Below are 21,532 nucleotides of genomic sequence, written 5' to 3' on the forward strand. Positions count from 1 at the left end.
TTTAGACCCAGAGTGGGATCAGTTACTAGAAAGTCCAACACATATCCCCAGAAATATGCAGTTCAGGCAAATTCAGTACTACATAACCCAAAGGGCGTACCTCACGCCTGCCAAAATTAACCGGTACTTTCACAGTGTGGATGCCGCATGCCTGAGATGCGCCGCTTAAGATGCTGATCTGATACACATGCTTTAGAGCTGCGCCCATCTCCACACATGTTGGAGGGAGGTGGCCAATATACTGTGTGCATGCACTGAGCACGAGATACCTTTTGAATAGCCGACGTATCTCCTGTATATATTCCGTAGAACCCCCAGCACCAAAGTAACCTCTCGCTTTCTGGACTTAGGTTTAATGACAGCCAAGAGGCTGATTACTGAAAGATGGAAGGCACTGGGCCCCTCCACATGTACAAGCAGGCGTCACTCATTATTAGCATGGGCCAAAGCGGAAAGCATTGCTATTAGACGTGAAGAAACTATGGGCTTGCGGTAGGTCCCCATTGCCATGTATTGGGATGCAATCCTGGCAGAGCTTCAACCGCACACGACCGAGGGGGGAGGTGAACCCCAGGCAGTATGACGCTGCAGATGGAAACCACATATGTGCATTGTAGTTATGGATGGTCCATGACGATTGGACACTAAGGGGCCCATTAGGATGGCGGGCGGAGGCAGCACCGCAGTGCTGGTGGAAAATGTCATTTTCCGTACTCCAGCAGCGGTCCTCATGGCTGCCATATTAGTATGGCCAAACATAGCCCATTTCCCGTCCGCCACGGTGTGAGAGCGAACCGCCATAAAAATGCACCCGCCACCGCGGCGGTGGGAGCCAATGGAGACCCACCGCTGTGCGGAATGACTTCACGACCGGCGTACAAATCAGGATGTCCCAAACAGCCAGTCGCACCGCAGCAGAGAAACCGCCCAACCAGAGACGGCGGATGCACGACTGCGGAGCGCCAAACCAGAGTCCCGGGCCCTTCCACCCGGTTCCGACCACAATGGATCCAGCTCTATACGTCTTCCTGGTGCTGTACCTGATACACTACCAGCAAGTTATGGACTGTCGCAGACGCCGCCACTGGTACGTAAACACACAACTCCACACACAACTCCAGTGGTGATATACAATTCCTGTCCACACCAGATACCCTGGTGGGGACAGGAACACATTCACAAGTGTACCCACACATGTCCTACCTGTCACCAAATCACCCCTCCGCATGCAGGCCACCCACCAACCGCGATATCAATGCAATGTCCCGGTCACGTCCCCGCAGCGGTGAAGACGCGGGAAAACATGTGCACTATGTAGAATGCAGGGCCAGCGCCAGGCATGGGCAGTCCACAAAGATCATAGGGCCACACCTCCACCCTCCACACACTAGGCCGCCCACACATTAAGGGACATGCTATTTGCCCCTCCTGTGCTCCCCCCTGCACAATAACCAGCCAGGCAAACCCACACCATGCACCACACACCAAACAACTAGTGTTAGAAAAGGCAGACGGACCGGGAGGGTCGGCCGGGGTCAAGAGGAGAGGTCTCCGGGGAGAGCCGTCTCCAGCGATCGTACAGACAAGTAACTTCCCCCCCACAGACAGATATCACACACGGATAAGGTTCAGTGTTCTTTATAAGCACTTATTTAAGGTACGGTTGAATGGTACAAGGAGGTCTGGACTCAGGGGTCCCCTCGATTAGAGTCTCGCAAGGTAGGGAAGGGGGTAGCGGGACAGTCTATTTACCAATCAGGTAGTTCGGATGGGAAGATGATGAGCTCACAATCCTCGAGCTTGGTGGTTAGGTGGTACGGGCCGCGGCAGCGCCAGCAGGTCCCGGTGTGGATGGTCGTTACAACGGGCCGCGGCAGCGCCAGCAGGTCCCAGGAAGATGACTGTTGCAGAAGGCCGCGGCAGCGCCAGCAGGTCCCGGTGATGATGGTCGTTACAACGGGCCGCGGCAGCGCCAGCAGGTCCCAGGAAGATGAAGGTTGCAGAAGGCCGCGGCAGCGCCAGCAGGTCCCGGTGATGAGGGTCGTTACAACGGGCCGCGGCAGCGCCAGCAGGTCCCAGGCAGATGAACGGTCCGCGGCAGCGCCAGCAGGTCCCGGTGAGGATGGTCGTTACAACGGGCCGCGGCAGCGCCAGCAGGTCCCAGGAAGGTGAATGTTGCAGAAGGCCGCGGCAGCGCCAGCAGGCAGGACGATGGTTCACAAGAGCGGGCTACGGCAGCGCCAGTAGACCGTCAAGGTTGAGTTCACTCGGTGTCTCTCGACTCCAGGATACAACTGCCTTCCTGCTCCGGAGCTGCCCCAGTTATAGGGCTGGTGCCCTTTGATGTCCGGACCCTCGCACTTGGAGGTCGGAGGGTCCGGGATGAAGGTGTCCAGACACCCAGCAGGGGGTGGAGCCAGTGCCTGGGGGAGCTGGGGGCGATCGGCACCTGGCGGGGGAGAGGCCTTGACACTTCGTTCTCCCATTGATCTGCCAAGTGGTCCGCTCACCTCCTGGGTGGATGGTGGTGCCGGGATGTCGGGGCCGGCCAGGCCCGGGGTTAGGGTCGAGGGAAGGCCATGCGGCCGCGTGGTGCAGGGCCCAAGATGGCGGCTTGACCCGGCCGGGGGAGCCGGTGGGGCTGGACCCCGTGATGAGTAGAGGTCCGAGGGCAGAGGGTCCGTCGGGAGACGGAGTACAGGTGCTGGTCGCGGGGGTATGCCTGGTGGGCCGGGGCTCGGGCCCTGTCGTGCGGGGAGGGAGCAAGCCCTCTGTGTGGCCTGTCCAACATGCATCCCCCCCAGCTGAAGGCGGGGAGAGTCACCCATCTCCTTGGGGACTCTCTTTGTCGAGGCGGAAAAAGCGGGACAGGCCATCCGCGTTGGCGTGGTCTTGGCCTGGGCGGTGCTCCACAGTGAAGTCCATTCCCTGCAGGGAAATGGACCAGCGCAAGAGTTTTGGGTTCTCCCCCGCATCTGCATCAGCCATTGCAGGGGTCGATGGTCGGTTTGTACCCGGAAGTGGGTACCGAAGAGGTAGGGTCGGAGCTTTTTGAGGGCCCATACTACTGCAAAGGCCTCCCTCTCGATGGTGCTCCAACGCTGTTCTCGGGCCAGGAGACGTCGACTGATGAAGGCCACCGGCTGGTCATGACCTTCGGGGTTCAACTGAGAGAGGACGGCCCCGATGCCGTGGTCGGAGGCGTCGGTCTGCACCACAAATTCTCGACTGTAATCGGGGGCCTGGAGTACCGGGGCGGTGCACAGGGCGGCCTTCAGCTCCTCGAAGGCCGCTTGACAATCAGGAGTCCAACTGACCCGCTTCGGTTGATTCTTGGATGTGAGACCCGTGAGGGGCCCCACGATGCTGCCGTAGTCCTTCACGAACCGCCGGTAGTAGCCGGTGAGCCCCAAGAAGGCTCGGACCTCAGTCTGGGTGACGGGGGGCTGCCAGGACAGGATGGCAGCAATCTTAAGTTGTAGTGGGGCCACCAGCCCGCTCCCCACTTGGTGCCCAAGGTAGGTCACAGACCCTTGGCCAATCTGGCACTTGCCGGCCTTAATGGTGAGGCCGGCCCGCTGGAGGGCTTGTAGGACCTCTTGGAGGTGTCGGAGGTGGTCGGACCAGTGGCGGCTGTATACAGCGATATCGTCCAGGTAAGCAGCGCTGAATTCCTCAAGCCCCGCCAAGACCTGGTTCACAAGGCGTTGGAACGTGGCGGGGGCATTCTTCATGCCAAAGGGCATGACCTTAAACTGATAGTGGCCATCGGGGGTGGAGAAGGCTGACCGTTCCTGAGCCCTGGGTGTGAGGCCGATCTGCCAGTAGCCCGCCGTTAGGTCGAAGATACTAAGGTAGCGTGCGGCCCCCAGCCGGTCGATCAGCTCGTCTGCTCGGGGAATGGGATGAGCGTCGGTCCGGGTGACAGCGTTCAAGCCCCGGTAGTCGACGCAGAATCTCAGTTCAGGGGCGGCGCCGGGGGCAGCGGCCTTGGGAACTAGTACGACCGGGCTGGCCCAGGGACTGTCTGAGGGCTCGATGACCCCGATCGTGAGCATTTTGGCCACTTCCTCCTGTATGCAGGCCCGTACCCGATCTGGTACGCGGTAGGCCCGGTGCCGGACAGGGGGACTGTCCCCGGTGTCTACGTCGTGCAAACACCAGGGGGTGACCCCGGGGGTGAGGGAGAACAGGGCAGCGAACTGCAGCAGGAGGTCCCGGCAGTCCTGGCGTTGCTCCGGAGTGAGGGCGTCAGAGAGCCGGACCCCGTCCACGGAGCCGTCCTTCTCCTGAGTCTTCAGGAGATCCGGGAGGGGCTCGGAGTCTTCTTCTGTGCCACTGTCTGTAGCCATCAAGAGGCTTAGTTCGGAACGCACAAAGTGTGGTTTGAGCCGGTTGGTGTGGAGGACCCGAAGGGGGTTCCGGGAAGACCCCATGTCGATGAGGTAAGTGACGGGGCTTTTGCGCTCGACCACCTTGAAGGGCCCTGTCCACTTATCTTGCAGGGCACATGGTTCGGTGGGGGACATCACCCATACTTGCTGCCCAGGCTCGAATTCAACGGAGGAGGCATTGTGGTCATACCACCTCCTCATGTCCTCCTGGCTGGCCTCGAGGTTCGCCTTGGCCATCTCCCTGAAACGCCGGGTCTGGTTTCGCAAGGCCAGGATGTATTTGAAGACGTCTGGAGGGGTCGTTAGGGGGGCCATCTCCCAACCTTCCTTGACTAGGCTGAGGGGCCCTCGCACAGGGTGCCCATATAGGAGTTCGAAGGGGCTAAAACCGAGGGACTTCTGGGGAACTTCCCGGTAGGCGAAGAGGAGGCACGGGAGCAGTACATCCCACTGGCGACGGAGAGGCTCTTCCAATCCCCCAATCATCCCCTTGAGGGTGCGGTTAAAACGCTCCACTAGTCCGTTCCCTTGGGGGTGATAGGGGGTCGTGAATCTGTAGGTGACCCCGCATTGCTGCCAGAGGGACTTCATGTATTTAGATATGAAATTCGTGCCTCGGTCGCTGACGACTTCTCGGGGGAAGCCTACCCGGGAGAAGATCCCCATCAGGGCCCGGCCAACCACCGGAGCGGTCACTGTCCGTAGGGGCACCGCCTCGGGGTAGCGGGTGGCATGGTCCACTAGTACCAAAATAAACCTGTGTCCTTGTGCCGTGCGGGGGTCCAGAGGTCCCACAATGTCTATCCCCACCCTCTCGAACGGGGTGGTGACCACAGGGAAGGGCTGTAGAGGGGCCTTCAGCTTCCGGCCACTCTTCCCGCTGGCTTGGCATGTGGGGCAAGATCGGCAGTGGTTCAGGACGTCATTCCTCATTTTCGGCCAGAAAAAGTGGGTCACCAGGCGACTGTACGTTTTGTCCTGGCCCAGGTGTCCAGCCAGGGGGACATCATGTGCCAGGTTGAGCAGAAAGTCTCGGAAGCGGAGTGGTACCACCAGAACTCGACCGGCCCCCAGCTCGGCGATTCTTTGCTCGCTGTAGAGTAGGTCGTTATCCCAGTAGACCCAGTGGGTTCCGGTGGTGTCCCCGGCGTTTTGGGTGCTGGCTTGTTGGCGGAGTCCCTCGAGGGAGGGACAGGTCTTTTGTTCCTGGCGGAACTGTTCTTGTGTGGGCCCCCCTTCTTGCCGCCACTGAGCCAGCTCCGGAAGGTCCTGGGGTTGCGGGTCTCCTTCGGTAGTCGGGTCCGGGAGGTCGGACTCGCCGTTGTCCTCTACGGGGGCAACCGGGGGCGGAGGCGCTGGCCATTCGGTTTCTTCTGATCGGGGGGCGGCACGGGCGGCCATGGATCGGGTGGTTATGCAGGCCCAGTCTGGGAGGCCCAGCATCCCCAAGTGCTCTCTTCTCTCGACGGTGGCCCACGGGGAACTCTCGAGGTCATTCCCCAGGAGGCAGTCCACGGGGGCATCGTCCCGGACCGTCACCTTCAGTAGGCCGGAGACCCCTCCCCATTCAAACGGGACGCAGGCCATCTTACACATGCTCTCTGAGTTGTCTGCCGAGCGGACGGGGCAGAGAATGTTCGGTAGGATCTGCTCGGGCTTCACCAGGTGACAGCGGACGGCCGTCACGCTGGCGCCGGTGTCGCGCAAGGCCTCGGCTCTCTGTCCAATAATGGTCACCCACTGACCGTATTTTCTGGTGTTGGCGGGTAGGGGAGCCCGCGGAACCATGTCTCTTCCCCCTAAGCATGCCAGGACCATGGCGGCCGGTTCCCACCCTTGCTGGGCCGGCTCATACTCCTCGGGTCCCTCTGATGATGGCTCTTCCCCTAGGGCAGCGGCAGCTACCTGGCGGGGCTTGGTCGTTTGGTTTAGCGGGCAGTTCGGATCATTGGCGTAGTGGCCTAGTCGCTGGCACCGGTGGCACGTGACGTTGGCTCGGTACCCAGGCCGCAACGGGGGGTTGCCCCGGCCAGCCGGGGGCGGGGTGCTGGCCACGGGTGTTGCTGGTAAGGCGTCTCTCCCTCGCCCCTGGCCCCCTCCTCCTCCCCGAGGACGGTGCTGGCCTTGGTTGCTTCTGTTCTGGTCGGGTGGCCCTTTCCGGCCCACTCGGGTGCTTTCCCACCTGTCAGCTTCGGCGGCGAGCTGCCGGGGGTCAGTCAGCTTACTGTCGAGTAGGTGTTGCCTGAGCTCGATGAAACAGTTGTTTGACAGGTGCTCCCATACCATCAGGTTGAAGAGTTGTTCGTAGGTGGTGACCTGACTTCCCTTGATCCAACCCTCGAAGGCCCGACTGAAATAGTTTACGTATTCCACCCAAGTTGTACCTGGGATCCGGGTGCAATCTCGGAACCTCTGGCGGTACATCTCGGGCGTGAGGCCGTAGCGGGTGAGGAGGGCAGCCTTCATGTGGTCGTAGGACGACATTTGGTGATCGGGGAGCTGCAGCAGGGCATCGCGACCCTCGTTGATAAATCTCCCCCAAAGCCCGGCTCCCCAATCACTCCGGTCGATCCGGTGGGAGGTCATTGCGATCTCATAGGCCTTAAACCACTGTTGTATGTCGTCTTCTCGGACATACTCGCGGACCACATCTTTGGGGATGTGAACTTTTTTCTCAATCGGCCCCGGGGTGTGTGGTCGTTCAGGCACCCCCAGTTCCTTATTCTGTTTGCGCAGTTCTATTTCCGCCAGTCGGCGTTCGTGCTCGAGCGTTATTTTTTTCTCTTCCAGCTCTCTCTGTCTCTGCTTTTCTTCTCGTTCCTCTCGAAGTCGCATATGCTCGAGGTTGAGTTTCTGTTCGGCTAACTTGAGTTCTCCATCCATCTTGAGTCGTGCCATCTCTAATTCGTGTAATCTGACTCTGTCTCTTTCTCGTATCTCCTCCTGCGAGAGGCCCGTTCCCCGTTCCTCGGGAGCCGTGGTGTTCCCCTCTGGTGTGATGCCGTTTTGGTCGGAGGGTCCTGCGACCCCAGTTTCTGTCCATGACTCAAGAGCGCGTTTTAGATCATCCTTGGTACTCAGGCCGGTGGTAGCAATGCCAAGTTCTATGCAAAATTGTCTCAGTTCGCGGTGGTTGTATTCTTCTAATTTCTCCATTTGGAACTTCTCGGTGGAGCTGCTATCTTTGGTCGACATCGTGCTTTGTCGTGGGGTGAGCTACTCTCTGTACGATTACGCGTTGATTCGGATCGCGCCGCTGGCCACCAATGTTAGAAAAGGCAGACGGACCGGGAGGGTCGGCCGGGGTCAAGAGGAGAGGTCTCCGGGGAGAGCCGTCTCCAGCGATCGTACAGACAAGTAACTTCCCCCCCACAGACAGATATCACACACGGATAAGGTTCAGTGTTCTTTATAAGCACTTATTTAAGGTACGGTTGAATGGTACAAGGAGGTCTGGACTCAGGGGTCCCCTCGATTAGAGTCTCGCAAGGTAGGGAAGGGGGTAGCGGGACAGTCTATTTACCAATCAGGTAGTTCGGATGGGAAGATGATGAGCTCACAATCCTCGAGCTTGGTGGTTAGGTGGTACGGGCCGCGGCAGCGCCAGCAGGTCCCGGTGTGGATGGTCGTTACAACGGGCCGCGGCAGCGCCAGCAGGTCCCAGGAAGATGACTGTTGCAGAAGGCCGCGGCAGCGCCAGCAGGTCCTGGTGATGATGGTCATTACAACGGGCCGCGGCAGCGCCAGCAGGTCCCAGGAAGATGAAGGTTGCAGAAGGCCGCGGCAGCGCCAGCAGGTCCCGGTGATGAGGGTCGTTACAACGGGCCGCGGCAGCGCCAGCAGGTCCCAGGCAGATGAACGGTCCGCGGCAGCGCCAGCAGGTCCCGGTGAGGATGGTCGTTACAACGGGCCGCGGCAGCGCCAGCAGGTCCCAGGAAGGTGAATGTTGCAGAAGGCCGCGGCAGCGCCAGCAGGCAGGACGATGGTTCACAAGAGCGGGCTACGGCAGCGCCAGTAGACCGTCAAGGTTGAGTTCACTCGGTGTCTCTCGACTCCAGGATACAACTGCCTTCCTGCTCCGGAGCTGCCCCAGTTATAGGGCTGGTGCCCTTTGATGTCCGGACCCTCGCACTTGGAGGTCGGAGGGTCCGGGATGAAGGTGTCCAGACACCCAGCAGGGGGTGGAGCCAGTGCCTGGGGGAGCTGGGGGCGATCGGCACCTGGCGGGGGAGAGGCCTTGACACTTCGTTCTCCCATTGATCTGCCAAGTGGTCCGCTCACCTCCTGGGTGGATGGTGGTGCCGGGATGTCGGGGCCGGCCAGGCCCGGGGTTAGGGTCGAGGGAAGGCCATGCGGCCGCGTGGTGCAGGGCCCAAGATGGCGGCTTGACCCGGCCGGGGGAGCCGGTGGGGCTGGACCCCGTGATGAGTAGAGGTCCGAGGGCAGAGGGTCCGTCGGGAGACGGAGTACAGGTGCTGGTCGCGGGGGTATGCCTGGTGGGCCGGGGCTCGGGCCCTGTCGTGCGGGGAGGGAGCAAGCCCTCTGTGTGGCCTGTCCAACAACTAGGGAGAGAATCTCAGCAGGTGGGGCTGCGGAGGAACACACAGCACAGAAGCTCAGGTCCTGGGCAACCCTCACTCCACACCTACACTACACTCATGTAAAAAAAACTGAGTCCAAGCACAAAATGAACACTCATACAGAATAGGAACAATCACTCAAATGGACACACAGCCAGCCAAGTCACACAGACATACCCCACACTGCCACCCAGCCACATACACAGACCAAATGTCAGCAGCAATGGAGGACAACAAATGGGAAAGCTAAAGTGAGGTGGACACAAATGGAAGGCCAAGGAGTCAACCACTAAGCATGTGTACATCACATGCAAGAGAAGGAACATATAAAAACAGCCTTAGCCCATCAAATCACACATGGCTGGCACTGTGAGTGAAATGAAACCACAGTCACCTCTGTGCAACAACTCAGGAAGACAGCAAGACAACCCATGCATAGACACAGGGATGAAATTAAGCCCTTGAAGTTAAACAGTGATCAGCCACACATGTGTATCCAACTACTTGACAGGTGTATGTCAGCAGCACAACACACAGGGCCCATTGTCCCACTCCATGACTGTCAAACACAAGTTGGATCCTTCACACATACCCTCCCACCTCAAACACACAGAAGGGTGCCAATAATGTCCAGTCAATACACTGAAAACAATCACACTCCCTGGGGGTCATCCACAAACATCACACACACACACACACTCAGGGATGCCTGAACCAATGCTGGCACAAAAACAACAGCCAAACACAAAACACACCAACAACATACACAGAAGTACAACAAGCCCAGACCTGTGCAGTAAAAGTGTGGAAAGGCAATGGGAGCCCAAACAGAACAGGAGAATACAATATCATCACTCAGGAGCAATGCACAGACAACATACCCCAACACAGACAAGAAGTGCACCATCTCAAAACAATCATGGACACATACTGGGAGCAATCGGCCAATAAGAAAACACAGACAGACATACCACACCACCTATCAAGTCAACATGGTGTCATAGTGTACTACATGCTTGCACATGCACAATCCTGACAAGTGACAGGTCAAATATAAGAGGAGAAAACACCAAGGATGCACTCAAAACAAACCCAGGAACAAGAATAGCCCTAAGTGCATGCGACAGACTCACAAGTAATGCACACTACACTGGCAACACACATCTGAATGAATCACAATGCACACAAAAATCACACACATTGACATGCAAATAGAACATCACACACAGAGCATCTGTCAGCTGCAAGAGACAACACAGGCCAAACACTGCACATATCCATATCAAACACACAACAGATGCACATGCCAATCCATCACATTGCAAACACAGCTGGACATCAGGGGATGCACACCAGGCAATTACAAAGCAACATACACTCACAGCAGTGCATGTACAACAAGCACTGTGTGCACACCAAACATACCAGTTCCACACAGATATGAGTGCCACACCATGAGCCCCCACAACACAAATCTCCATAGCACACAGACAACATACACTCAGGAAGGGAAGACATACCTCAGCAAACACACATATAGCTCACCCATCACCCACAGATGCACAAGTCTGGGACACTCAGGTGAAAACAACATGACCAGAGGACTGTGCAGCACAAACAGTTATACTGCAACCATGACTGCAAAACAGTACAAGAAAATCACATTAAACCAATTGGGAAACTGGCCTAAGTGTCACACTGGTCCTGTACACAGATCAGCCTCCCACAGTATAGTGTCACACTATGAAGTGGTGGGAAGGCTCACACACTGGCAAGCCATGGGGTGGAAAACATGAGATTGAAGTGGTGTGTTCTTTAGTAGTGGACAGGTGAGAAATGCCCCATACACAAATAGATGGAGTACACACTCACAATGGGTAGGCAGCAGAAGCACAGATTGGGGATGTTATGACTCCACACCCCACATGCCATACTGGAGCCAAAAAAGCCTCAAGTGACAGCAATGCATGACACAACACACCCACAACGTCAGTGTGGATGAGCAGGTCTACACAGTGATCACAAACAGTATCAAGACACATGGCTGATCAACTAAACACAACACTGACTTGCCAGCCATACACTCTGCATACTCACAATCGCCACCAACAACAAGTAATTGTCCCCCAGAAGTGCAAGGACACACCAACACAATACACAGTGCACAACCTACAACTCCCACATGTGCACACAATCACAAGCACAGGGCTGACAAATCAAACTAACAGGCACTCAACTCCTGGGTGACATGTGTGCAGTTGAGTTTGCAGGGGCACACACATCAACACTACTGACAAAGTCACCCCCTTCACACTGCACACTTCTTGACCACTTAAGTGCACACATTGAAATTTACCCATGTGACCAGGATGACTGGCCATCACAAGATGAGCATACACCAACGCTGCTGTTCACACATCAAGAAAGATTACACAGACATGATGTCACTTGCCAGCCTGCCTGCAATACTTTGGATAAAATCACACTTTGTGCTGCCAGTGCATCCAGACATGACGTGTACAATTTAGCTAACCTGACAAAAGAATAATTATGATGACAGTAGTTCATCACAAACCACCATCATTGCACCCCCAAACCCCAGAATCAAGAAGAACTTAAGTGCCTTTCACATCTGCAAAACCCGGAAAAAGTGAAACAAGCCATTGGCAATGTTGAAGTGGCATACAGCGCATGTGTCACATTAAACCATACCCACACAGAAAACCCTTTATTTAGCAAGGACACTGACAAAGTAGACAACAGGAGTAACTGTCTTTATTCACATATCACAAAGATAGGCACCAAACGTAGACAAGAGCAAGGCCAGTGGCCAGTCCAAGGTGCAGAGTAGGTACATGAGATTCTGCACAGGGAATGGGCAAACAGCAGTGAACATCAAGGCCAGTGGCCAGTCCAAGGTGAGGAGTAGGTACATGAGATCCTGCACAGGGAATGGGCAAGCATCAGTGAACATCAAGGCCAGTGGCCAGTCCAAGGTGCAGAGCAGGTACATGAGAAGCTGCACAGGGAATGGGCAAACAGCAAGGCCAGTGGCCAGTCCAAGGTGCAGGGTAAGTACATGAGATCCTGCACAGGGAATGGGCAAACAGCAGTAAACATCAAGGCCAGTGGCCAGTACAAGGTGCATAACTAGGTACAGGAGATCCTGCACAGGGAATGGGCAAAGCAGTGAACATCAAGGCCAGTGGCCAGTCCAAGGTGCAGAGTAGGTACATGAGATCCTGCACAGGGAATGCGCAAACAGCGGTGAACATCAAGGCCAGTGGCCAGTACCAGGTGCAGAGTAGGTACATGAGAAGCTGCACAGGGAATGGGCAAACAGCAAGGCCAGTGGCCAGTACAAAGTGCAGAGTAGGTACATGAGATCCTGCACAGGGAATGGGCAAACAGCAGTGAAAATCAAGGCCAGTGGTCAGTCCAAGGTGCAGAGTAGGTACATGAGATCCTGCACAGGGAATGGGCAAACAGCGGTGAACATCAAGGCCAGTGACCAGTACCAGGTGCAGAGTAGGTACATGAGAAGCTGCACAGGGAATGGGCAAACAACAAGGCCAGTGGCCAGTACAAAGTGCAGAGTAGGTACATGAGATCCTGCACAGGGAATGGGCAAACAGCAGTGAAAATCAAGGCCAGTGGTCAGTCCAAGGTGCAGAGTAGGTACATGAGATCCTGCACAGAGAATGGGAAAACCGCAGTGAACATCAAGGCCAGTGGCCAGTACAAGGTGCAGAGTAGGTACATGAGAAGGTGCACAGGGAATGGGCAAACAGCAAGGCCAGTGGCCAGTACAAAGTGCAGAGTAGGTACATGAGATCCTGCACAGGGAATGGGAAAACAGAAGAGAACATCAAGGCCAGTGGTCAGTCCAAGGTGCAGAGTAGGTACATGAGATCCTGCACAGGGAATCGGCAAACAGCAGTGAACATCAAGGCCAGTGGTCAGTCCAAGGTGCAGAGTAGGTACATGAGATCCTGCACAGAGAATGGGAAAACCGCAGTGAACATCAAGGCCAGTGGCCAGTACAAGGTGCAGAGTAGGTACATGAGAAGGTGCACAGGGAATGGGCAAACAGCAAGGCCAGTGGCCAGTACAAAGTGCAGAGTAGGTACATGAGATCCTGCACAGGGAATGGGAAAACAGAAGAGAACATCAAGGCCAGTGGCCAGTACCAGGTGCAGAGTAGGTACATGAGAAGCTGAACAGGGGGGAATGGGCAAACAGCAAGGCCAGTGGCCAGTACAAAGTGCAGAGTAGGTACATGAGATCCTGCACAGGGAATGGGAAAACAGCAGAGAACATCAAGGCCAGTGGCCAGTACCAGGTGCAGAGAAGGTACATGAGAAGCTGCACAGGGAATGGGCAAACAGCAGTGAACATCAAGGCCAGTGGCCAGTCCAAGCTGTAGAGTAGGTACATGAGATCCTGCACAGGGAATCGGCAAACATCAGTGAACATCAAGGCCAGTGGCCAGTCCAAGGTGCAGAGTAGGTACATGAGATCCTGCACAGGAAATGGGCAAACCGCAGTGAACATCAAGGCCAGTGGCCAGTACAAGGTGCAGAGTAGGTACATGAGAAGCTGCACAGGGAATGGGCAAACAGCAAGGCCAGTGACCAGTACAAAGTGCAGAGTAGGTACATGAGATCCTGCACAGGGAATGGGCAAACAGCAGTGAACATCAAGGCCAGTGGCCAGTCCAAGGTGAGGAGTAGGTACATGAGAAGCTGCACAGGGAATGGGCAAACAGCAAGGCCAGTGGCCAGTCCAAGGTGCAGGGTAAGTACATGAGATCCTGCACAGGGAATGAACAAACAGAAGTAAACATCAAGGCCAGTGGCCAGTACAAGGTGCATAATAGGTACAGGAGATCCTGCACAGGGAATGGGCAAAGCAGTGAACATCAAGGCCAGTGACCAGTCCAAGGTGCAGAGTAGGTACATGAGATCCTGCACAGGGAATGGGCAAACAGCGGTGAACATCAAGGCCAGTGGCCAGTACCAGGTGCAGAGTAGGTACATGAGAAGCTGCACAGGGAATGGGCAAACAGCAAGGCCAATGGCCAGTACAAAGTGCAGAGTAGGTACATGAGATCCTGCACAGGGAATGGGCAAACAGCAGTGAAAATCAAGGCCAGTGGTCAGTCCAAGGTTCAGAGTAGGTACATGAGATCCTGCACAGGGAATGGGCAAACAGCGGTGAACATCAAGGCCAGTGGCCAGCACCAGGTGCAGAGTAGGTACATGAGAAGCTGCACAGGGAATGGGCAAACAGCAAGGCTAGTGGCCAGTACAAAGTGCAGAGTAGGTACATGAGATCCTGCACAGGGAATGGGCAAACAGCAGTGAAAATCAAGGCCAGTGGTCAGTCCAAGGTGCAGAGTAGGTACATGAGATCCTGCACAGGGAATGGGAAAACCGCAGTGAACATCAAGGTCAGTGGCCAGTACAAGGTGCAGAGTAGGTACATGAGAAGGTGCACAGGGAATGGGCAAACAGCAAGGCCAGTGGCCAGTACAAAGTGCAGAGTAGGTACATGAGATCCTGCACAGGGAATGGGAAAACAGCAGAGAACATCAAGGCCAGTGGCCAGTACCAGGTGCAGAGTAGGTACACGAGAAGCTGAACAGGCAATGGGCAAACAGCAAGGCCAGTGGCCAGTACAAAGTGCAGAGTAGGTACATGAGATCCTGCACAGGGAATGGGAAAACAGCAGAGAACATCAAGGCCAGTGGCCAGTACCAGGTGCAGAGTAGGTACATGAGAAGCTGAACAGGGAATGGGCAAACAGCAGTGAACATCAAGACTAGTGGCCAGTCCAATGTGCAGAGTAGGTACATGAGATCCTGCACAGGGAATGGGCAAACATCAGTGAACATCAAGGCCAGTGGCCAGTCCAAGGTGCAGAGTAGGTACATGAGATCCTGCACAGGGAATGGGCAAACCGCAGTGAACATCAAGGCCAGTGGCCAGTACAAGGTGCAGAGTAGGTACATGAGAAGCTGCACAGGGAATGGGCAAACAGCAAGGCCAGTGGCCAGTACAAAGTGCAGAGTAGGTACATGAGATCCTGCACAGGGAATGGGCAAACAGCAGTGAACATCAAGGCCAGTGGCCAGTCCAAGGTTCAAAGTAGGTACATGAGATCCTGAACAGGGAATGGGCAAACAGCAGTGAACACCAAGGTCAGTGGCCAGTCCAAGGTGCAGAGCAGGTACATGAGATCCTGCACAGGGAATGGGCAAACAGCAGTGAACATCAAGGCCATTGGCCAGTCCAAGGTGCAGAGTAGGTACATGAGATCCTGAACAGGGAATAGGCAAAGAGCAGTGAACATCAAGGTCAGTGGCCAGTCCAAGGTGCATAGCAGGTACCTGAGATCCTGCACTGGGAATGGGCAAACAGCAGTGAACATCAAGGCCAGTGGCCAGTCCAAGGTGCAGAGTAGGCACATGAGAAACTGCACAGGGAATGTGCAAATAGCAAGGCCAGTGTCCAGTGCAAGGTGCAGAGTAGGTACATGTGTGCATTATATCCTGCACAGGGAATGGGTGAGATTGTACCCTGCCATGGTCAGCAACACAGTTAGGGGGATGACAATGGGCTGTCCAGTCACCGCTGTGGGAGAGACAGGTGTGTGAGGGGGACTTTGACTCAGACTTGTCTGTCATTTGGACTGGGAGGTGGCTGAGTATTGGGGACAGTTGGAGGACTGGACTGGGGAGAGAGAGGCCCAGCTGAGGTAGAGGTATCCGTGGCTTTGGCAGCCGGAGGGTTGCTTGGACCAGGTGGTGTGGTGGCACGTAGAAGTGGAGACATGCTACTGTGAGATACAGTGTGGGTGGGAGAATGTGGAGGGGTGCCTTTCCACTTCCTTGGGAGCACACTCTCCACCAAAGTTGCATCAGGTGCATCCGGTGGCCCTCCCTCTGGGGACATGCTGGATCCAGCGGCACGCTTGGCCTGGACTTGCCTTTTCCCCTCCATCTCCTGTTTACCAGGTGTACCCCCTACAGTCCAATCCTTTCCCTGCTTCACAGGGGTGTGGATGGGAGTTGAGGTTGTGGGTGAATCTGCCTTGGAGTTCTTTTTATGTGTACTCTTAGCAGGCACCAGCTTCTCAGCGGGCACAGCAACAGTCTGCTTGGCTTTGTGAGACGCTTTTGGGACCGGAGAGTCCTTGGCTGGGGATGCCTCTGAGGCATGTGAGCCTGAGGCCTGCTTCTTGGCTTTATGCCCCTGAGTGTCGTCTGAAGGGCTTTTGATTTTGTGCTCTGGGGTGGCTTTCGTTTTTTAGGGGGATGATGTCTGCGCTCTGGACTGCGTGTGCTGTATCTTGAGCTTGAGGTCTGTAGTGTGTGCTCACTATCGTCAGATATAGCCACTGGCAGGGGGTGGCCAAAGGGACTGGAGCTGGATTCTGAGACTGTGCCAGTTGAATGCCTGCAGTATCTGCGGAGGACAAACACTGGACAGTCCGGTGTATCCCACCCATGTCTGAATGAATGCTCTTCATGAAAGCAACTACCTGTGCCAACTTTTTGTCATGGTCTAGGAGGGCGTTGATGAGAGTTGTCTGGCCCACACAAAGCTGGCGCAAAAAGGTCCACAGACTCAATACTGATGGCAGCAGGGGAGACAGGGGCAGGGGTAGTGGTGCCTGAGGTGAAGGACACTCTTCCCTTCTTACTGGTGCAAACACAGACAGCACTATTGGAAGTAGCTGGGAGGGTGGGCACTGTATGCTGTGTGGTGGAAGAGGATGCAGAGTTCCCGCTCCCTGTGCACGCCAATATAGATCTGTCACCGCTGGCATCAGATGAAATTGAGGTTGGTGTCTCTGGCTGTGATTCCTCAAGCAGACTCCTGTCCCCCTCCAAGTCACTGGTCACATCAGTATCAATCTGCTCATGTGTAGCAGTTGTGCTTGATGCCTCACCACTGGTGTCCGTCCCCTGTCCTTCTGTGCCCACGGAAAATGCTGCATGAGACAGAGATGTAGGGTCAGTTCAGTGGCATTAACACAAACATCATATGCAAGCAAAGCACGAAACAAGATGATGATATTCCCATGTTGCACACCACCCTGTGCAGTAACATCGTGCAACCTCAATTCAACAGTCGATTTTTGCTTATTAACATGCAAACGTGGCATAAGTGACCCATGTGATAACCACACAGCCAAATAGCCTGCCGGTGGCTCCGTCTAACCAGACACACAGATCCCTCTGAGCACACCTAGGGCCCTGAGGGGTGATAAGATGTACCTTCCAACGTGGTGCCACAGACACATCTGGAGTCAGCAGAAGTGTACAACACAGATGCAGACTCCAACATAACAGTCCACAATGGCCATGAGCTCATGCCATCCACCATGTTGTACTTTGGGGCACAACTACAGTTTCACATTGGTGTCAGATGTGTAGTCCTCACAATTCTGACATCAGGCAATGCACACATTGATGAAAGCACACTCAGATGAGGCACACTGCTGTTCCCTTCCATGGGATGTCCCTGACTACCCCAATGCAGACGATGCCAGAAGGCCACAACTCAGAATGCAATGTCAAAGGCCATTACTTCAATGACATGAGAAAGTACAGGTAGGGAAAATGCATGACAGCTGCACCCAACACAGAGGCCACTTACAAGCCATTGCATCACACTAGCAACATCACAGAGCCTAGCGCTGGCCCAGGCTGTGAACATATGCAGCCGCTCACAACCAAAGTCACCCTTCCCAGAATACTCGCCCCCAGCTTGCTGCTGATGCTCCTTCAAACATGCATCCAGCTCAGGCTGTGTCACAGCTAAGATGCGAGCAATTACTGGTGTCATGCTCCTGCGCGCCAACCTGCCAGTCCGAGGGAGCAGCCCCAGCATCATCTCTGCCACGTTTTTGCTCAGCCGGCAGATGTCATCCCACCTCTAGTGACAGTGTGTGCGCCGTCGGTTGGAGAGACCAAGAGCCTGCACCTTGCGTGCAATGGCCCTCCACACGGCCTTACACTGGTGGACTTTGAGCTGCAGGCTTGGGAGACAGGAGTGTGAAGAATCAGTTACACAGTGTTATGTACCACTATCTCTCAGTACAGGAACATGATACTAACCCAGCACAACTTCACAGCTATGTCTAGCAGAGACAATACAGCATCTCACATAGTACATTAGCATGGGAGACTCATACGAAAATGCATGCAGGTATGAGGGTGGACACAGTACCTGCCCATCTCATGCACATGCAGGATGCCAGCACAGAAAGCTATGTGTAGGCTGCCCACATCTACTATCCAGTTTGAGGCTGAGCAGGACATACATCACATTTCAAATTATGTTTAGGGGTAGACTCACTGTGTCTAACACTGCGCAGCCATCAATGCTCTTGCCCTGTGAATGGCTCACTGTGTCATGGAAGTCACATTGAAGGACATGATGTTACAATCTCACACCCTTCTCACAAGGCCTGTTGTGTGCAATCTACAGGGCTAAGATGGCTCTTTGATGGATAGTCAAGCAAACAACACACATGTTTCACTCTGTACATTCAGTGATGTGTCCTTGTCAGATTGGGCAGTGACTGTGCAGGCCAGGTGGGCTCACACTGAAGTCCAACGTGGGGCATCAGAAATGTCACATGAAGGGACAAATTGAGAGCATAAACAGTGCCTACACATGCGAGTCAGTACACATGCTGGTGGAAATGGAAGGGGCTGTGCACAAAAGTACAACAATCTGCTGTGTCATAGGTGACTTACCACCAAGAGTGTCACCCTCTGGTATCAAAGTCCTGAGCATAGTGCAGCTCTATACATGATGCATTTTTTGACTCAGACACAATTCCATCAGTACCCTCTGGATGTAAACCCTTGGTAAGGTCACAGATGAACCTGTGAAGAACATCAGGGACCCACACATCCATTCACACAGGTAATTACTGTCCCGACTCCTGCATTACCAACTTGCTGTATCACTGTATGGCTGACAAGACAATACATGTCCCTCCAATTTTGATGTGCAGGCAGGGTAACGTGTGAAATAGGCTACACACCCCTTTCCCCTGGAGACAGCATGCTAGGCAGTGCATGACACAACCCCACACTCTCAGGCACATACTGCAGCAGATCAACGTCATGTGTGCACTCCCTGCACTCTCACGTCCACTTTGAAACACTTACCACAACATTTGGAGCACCATATAGCCTCCCATACTGTGTGAGCACCACATCCACCAGGACCTCCAGCTCCTCAGTGGTGAAGGGACGGGCCCGGATCTGCTCAGTCCTCACCATCACTGGGTCCAGGAGACAGGAGCAGCAGCAGTTGGTGGTGAGGGGTGTCTGGCAGCAGGCTCTGGAGACAGGAGCAGTAGGAGTTGGTGGTGAGGGGTGCCAGTCAGCAGGCTCTGGAGACAGGAGCAGCAGCAGTTGGTGGTGAGGGGTGTCAGGCAGCAGGCCCTGGAGACAGGAGCAGCAGCAGTTGGTGGTGAGGGGTGTCAGGCAGCAGGCTCTGGAGACAGGAGCAGCAGCAGTTGGTGGTGAGGGGTGTCAGGCAGCAGGCTCTGGAGACTGGAGCAGCAGCAGTTGGTGGTGAGGGGTGACAGGCAGCAGGTTCTGGATACAGGAGCAGCAGCAGTTGGTGGTGAGAGGTGTCAGGCAACAGGCTCTGGAGACAGGAGCAGCAGAAGTTGGTGGTGAGGGGTGTCAGGCAGCAGGCTCTGGAAGCTGTGGATATGTGAGGCTCTCTTCGACACATATATAGCCCCCTGGGGTAGTTTCAGTGGTTCTAAGCTCCTGCAATTGGTGTTCCAGGTCAGCCTTTTTCAAATGCATCTAATGACTGGCCCCGCAGTGGTATAGCACTCCTACTGCGATTTTCAAAATTGCATTAGTCTACTGCGATTGCGATTCCCATTGGCTGTATGGGCTTGGACATCGGCGGTGACAGACCGCAGGTGCCTGGCAGTCGCTACTGCGGTCGTGCATCTTCCAATTGCATCCAGTGACCGACACCGCGGCGGCAGAGCACGCCTACCGCGAATTTCAAAATTGCATTAGTCTACTGCAATTGCAGTTCCCATTGGCTTTAAGGGCCTGGACATTGGTGGTGAAACACCACAGGGGCCAGGCGGTCGCTACCGTGAAATGGCTGCCATACCTTTGAGCCAGTGACCATGATTTGTGTGGCGGAGTATGCCACCCGCCATTTGACCATGGGTATATGGCTATCCCTACCTCGAGTGTGGCTTTGGCATTGGCAGTGACACACCGCTGGGGCCAGGCGGTAGCTACTGCAATATGGCTGCCATACATTGCTAAGAATGACCGTGATTTGGGTGGCGGAGCATGCCAACTGCCATTTGGCCGTGGGTATTATGCCTATACCTATCGCGGATGTGGCTTTGGCATTGGCACTGACACACCACTGGGGCCAGGTGGTAGCTACGGCGATATGGCTGCCATACATTGCTAAGAATGACCGTGATTTGGGAGGCGGAGCATGCCAACTGCCATTTGGCCATGGGTATTATGCCTATCCCTACCGCGAGTGTGGCTTTGGCATTGGCAGTGACACACCGCTGGGGCCAGGTGGTAGCTACCGCGATATGGCTGCCATACATTGCTAAGAATGACCGTGATTTGGGTGGTGGAGCATTCCAACTGCCATTTGACCATGGGTATATGCCTATCCCTACCGCGAGTGTGGCTTTGGCATTGGCTGTGACACACCGCTGGGGCCAGGAGGTAGCTACTGCTATATGGCTGCTATACATTGCTAAGACTGACTGTGATTTGTGTGGCGGAGCATGCCAACCGCCAATTGACCATGGGTATATGCCTATCCCTACCGCGAGTGTGGCTTTGGCATTGGCAGTGACACACCGCTGGGGCCAGGTGGTAGCTACCGCGATATGGATGCCATACATTGCTAAGAATGACCGTGATTTGGGTGGTGGAGCATGCCAACTGCAATTTGACCATGGGTATATGCCTATCCCTACCGCGAGTGTGGCTTTGGCATTGGCAGTGACACACCGCTGGGGCCAGGCGGCAGCTACTGCTATATGGCTGCTATACATTGCTAAGAATGACCCTGTTTGTGTGGCGGAGCATGCCAACCGCCATTTGACCATGGGTATATGCCTATCTCCACCGCAAGTGTGGCTTTGGCATTGGCAGTGACACACTGCTGGGGCCAGGCGGTTGCTACCACAATATGGCTGCCATACATTTGAGCCAGTGACCGTGATTTGTGTGGCGGAGCATGCCAACCGCCAAATTGACCATGGGTATATGCCTATCCCTACCGCGAGTGTGGCTTTGGCAGTGACACCCCGCTGGGGCCAGGCGGTAGCTACCGCGATATGACTGCCATACATTGCTAAGAATGACCGTGATTTGGGTGGTGGAGCAGCACCTATGGACACATCATGCTGTGTCAATGGCCAATGGGCAGTTCTCCACAGTGGCCACATGATTAATGGCACATGATAGTGCACACAATGCCAATGTAACATTTACGCCATTTGCTGACTATACATGCC

This window comes from Triturus cristatus, chromosome 11 (genome assembly GCF_964204655.1).
Source record: "Triturus cristatus chromosome 11, aTriCri1.1, whole genome shotgun sequence".
NCBI classification, from domain to species: Eukaryota; Metazoa; Chordata; class Amphibia; order Caudata; family Salamandridae; genus Triturus; species Triturus cristatus.